Raw genomic sequence first — 4,196 nt, 5'->3', positions numbered from 1 at the left:
CCCCTTCGTCGCCTGCTTCTCCGGGCGACCCCTTCGTCGCCGGCTTCTCCGGGCGACCCCGTCAGCCGAACCGCGCAACCCCTTGTGAGACCGATCCCTCGTCTGCTGCCGGACCGACCCCTCGTCCCAGGTGGGACCGACCCCTCGTCCCAAGCGGGGCCGACCCCTCGTCCAGAGCTGGACCGACCCCTCGTCCGCAGCCAGACCCCACCTCTACCGACCGAGCAAGCCGCCGCAGTTGGCGCCCAACGTGGGGCAAGGCAACCCCACCACAGCCTCACTCCATAACCTGGCAGCCCCCCCCCTCCTCTCTTCTCACCGTGGGACTTCTCTCGTGCAACATTGCTGCTACCTGAGCCTTGGCTACCTCATACGATCCACGGCGGTCTGGGAGAATCGCTGGATGGCTTTCTCCTTCCATGTCGGGGGCTTATACCGACCCGCTATGATTAAGAGGAGCCTTGGATTTCTCGGGAGTGCGCGCTTGCACGTCTGAAGTAATCCTACCACAGCCCTACGCCCTCCTCTCTTCTCACCTTGGGACTTCTCTCGTGCAATATTGCTGCTACCTGAGCCTTGGCTACCTCATACGATCCACGGCGGTCTGGGAGAATCGCTGGATGGCTTTCTCCTTCCATGTCGGGGGCTTATACCGACCCGCTATGATTAAGAGGAGCCTTGGATTTCTCGGGAGCACGCGCTTGCACGTCTGAAGTAACCCTACCATAGCCCTACGCTCTCCTCTCTTCTCACCCCTATCTTTTCACTCTGCATTGCTGCTCCTGAACCTTGGTGACCTCATATGATCCACGGCGGTCTGGGAGAATCGCTGGATGGCTTTCTCCTTCCATGTCGGGGGCTTATACCGACCCGCTATGATTAAGAGGCGCCAATAAAACTCTCAGGAGCGCGTGCCTGAGCACCTCCACCCCTGCCTTCACCTCTGCCTCCTCCCCTCTGTGCTTGCTCCCCTTTGCCTTGCTCCACTGCTCGTTGTCCCGCCCTCCCCTCGTCGGGGCCTTCTCTTGGCCCGCGACCACCGTCGGAGCCCCACCGGCTCCGACCCCTCGTCTCACCGCGCACCTCGGCTCCCATCGCCGCGCTCTCAAGGTAAGGGCCCCTTTTCCTATCGGCTCCAAAAGGCCATTAGCAATGGGTAACATCCTATCTGCTAAGCAAGCCCCACAAGTTCGGGCCCTCGCCGGTCTCCTAGACACTCACCGGTGTAAGATCTCTTTCAAACAGTTTCAAGTATATTGGGACCTTCTTCTCCCCTTTAATCCGTGGCTTACCACGTGTCAGCTCTGGGACCTGGACACCTATACTCGCCTTATAGATAGGGTCACTTTTGCTGTGGAGCAGGAAGATAAAAGATTCCCTCCTGGCTTATTACAGGCAACATGAAGTCCAGAAGAAATCTTGAAGGGTATAATCTATGATATGCTATATAAAAAAGGATTTAAAAGCAGCTATACCAAGAAAGTAAGAATTATGAGTCAACTGTAAATAAATTATATATTTCTGTTAATGTGTTGTAACTGTTCTGTGTTTGTCTGTCTGTTCGTTCAATGTCAACGTATATTGTGATACCTCCGGATGGTAAATATAAATTACTAGAAATCTTTAAAAGAGCTCTATTTAAATGGCCAAAAATTAAATAAGCGCTTATATTAATACTTAAGTTTATTATATTAATACATAAGTTTAAATGTTAATAAGATATCTACAATTAAAAAAAATTGTAAGTCTTAATTAACAAAATTAACTGTACGTCTTCATAAAAAGTTGTTCTTGCCTAGATTAAAATGAATAACTTATTTTTCTTCACAGGATAATATAAAGAATGTAAAACTTATATGAATATTAAAAAGGTTAAAAGTTTGTAAAAATGCTAACGGAAATGTAATAAGTTTTGCAAAAAGACGTATTTTGTGCTAAAGTAAGATGGCTAATTTTTCATAAACTCTTGAAATTTAATTTGCATGCGGCAAGTGTAAAAGGTATTGTGATAACTTTACGTAAGGGAATGTGTTCTGTAAAGATAAAATTTATCTTCAATAGTTTACATTAAGGTATTAAATGGCTAATTCCAAAAGGTCATTCTTAAATATATATATATAAAACTAAATTGATGATAATAATAATAAAAGGTAATTTTATAACAGGAAAGATTAACAGCAACCAAGCTCCCCTGCCAACTTGCTTTTAGGAAACGGTTTCTAATATTGCATGCTACTAAGTATTTAAAGAAAAGTTATTCTTAAGGAAACAGAGAATGATTTTGTCTTTGCAGCCATTGTCTATTTAGCAACACCCCTCGCTATCGGCCTAGCCACTGTTGCGCCGGACGATTGGAACCTTAAACAAAGACTCCTCCTCACTGTCATCTTCCTATCTATCGTTACTATATTTACTGCCCTCATTCTCCTTCGTTTATAAAGCAGTCTCCTACAAACCACAAAGCTTCTGTCTTAAACATACCATTCTCAACCCTATCCTCTAAATGATCTTCTCACTTCCCCCACAGCCTTTAATACTCTATTTCTTCCTCATAACCTTTGCTTTCTTGATAATATTTTCCGCCATCTGTCTAGCCGCTACCACCCCAGAAGGTTGTAACCACGGCCCCCCATGCCGCCATCGCTCTCAAGCAGCTCCAGCCCTGCTAAACGGCCCGCAACCCGCTTTCCCCGGCCCGCGGCCTGCTTTCTAGCATCCAATAACGCTTCTGCTCTTGCCTCCCCATACTTCTGCGGAACTTCCTCCTGTCTCAACCTCACTCCTCTTCTCAGCCATCCAAAGCGTCCTTTCTCGTCCCCCGCCCCCCTCCTTTTTTCGCTTGAACCCCTACTGCGTTGCAGATTGGGCCGCCCCATGTCGGCCCGCCCCATTAACATCGGCCTCTCTCGCGCCCGTGAAGACTTTGGCCTTCTTATTGTCCTCGCCTACGTCTCCACCACTCCCGACGCTGCCGCCACCATCGCTGCTGGTGCCCTGACGCGACTTGTCCTCACCGCTGCGATCCTCCAGACCATCACACAGTCTGCCTCTACCGCTCTTCGCCGCCAAGAAGAGATCAAATATCTGCAACGTGCTGTCATCCTGGACTTTTAACAGCACATGGACCTTATAGCCACCGAGATCAACAAGAATTGGACATTGGCCACCCTTGCTTGCAACGGCAAGATACCGCCCCCCAAATTGTACATTTATATCCCCGGCATACTCACCTCCCTCTTCAGCCCCGCTTCCCTCATTGCTTACTGCCTCTTGGGCCTCGGCTACTTGTTGCTGCTGCCATCCTGGCCCTTATTTGAAAAGAAGGGGGAAATGCGGTCACCCCTCGGGCTGAAGGGGAGCGGCCGCGGCAGGCCAAGCCGCTGCCCCCATAATAGGGTGGCTGGTCGGACTCACCGCCACCCCCGAAGGGAGCTCGGCATGGGCGCAGAGTGCCCTCGGGTCTCCCCTTCTCAGCGGCCATGCTTCCGTGGCCGCCCCTCCTCCCGGATGGCGCCACACGATGCCTGTGGGGCGGCACCCTTCTTCTTCCTTCTCCCTGCGCAGGCGCAGGGCAGAAAATTCCAGTCTGCCCTTTTCCCCTCCCCCGACAGCAGCAACAGCCAGGTGTGGGCGGAAAAATCCAGCCCGCCCTTTTCCCTTCCCCCGACAGCAGCAACAGCCAGGCGTGGGCGGGAAACTCAAGTCTGCCCTCCACCCCAGCAACAGCAGCCACCAATCCCGAAACCCTGCCCCTTCCCCCAGCAACAGCGACAGCCAATCCCTAACCACCACCCCTCCCCCGTCCAGTACCGCCCACTGACCTTTTGCCGGCAACCAATCAGAACAGGGCGTGGCTTCGACCAATCAGCCTTCCCCAGCCCCTATAAAACTGTTGCCTCTCCCTCAGTAAAGTGGACTTGCGTGTTTACCTTGTCTCCGCGGTAGTTCTTCTGCCGTGCGCCCTCCAGTCCTGAGAGCCCCCGACAAGGGCCTGGCCTCCCTTGTCCCCAGTTCGTCGCCTGCTTCTCCGGGCGACCCCTTCGTCGCCTGCTTCTCCGGGCGACCCCTTCGTCGCCGGCTTCTCCGGGCGACCCCGTCAGCCGAACCGCGCAACCCCTTGTGAGACCGATCCCTCGTCTGCTGCCGGACCGACCCCTCGTCCCAGGTGGGACCGACCCCTCGTCCCAAGCGGGACC

Source organism: Dasypus novemcinctus, chromosome 3 (assembly GCF_030445035.2).
Source record: "Dasypus novemcinctus isolate mDasNov1 chromosome 3, mDasNov1.1.hap2, whole genome shotgun sequence".
In the NCBI taxonomy this organism is placed as follows: domain Eukaryota; kingdom Metazoa; phylum Chordata; class Mammalia; order Cingulata; family Dasypodidae; genus Dasypus; species Dasypus novemcinctus.
Note: the sequence above shows the minus strand (reverse complement) of the source record.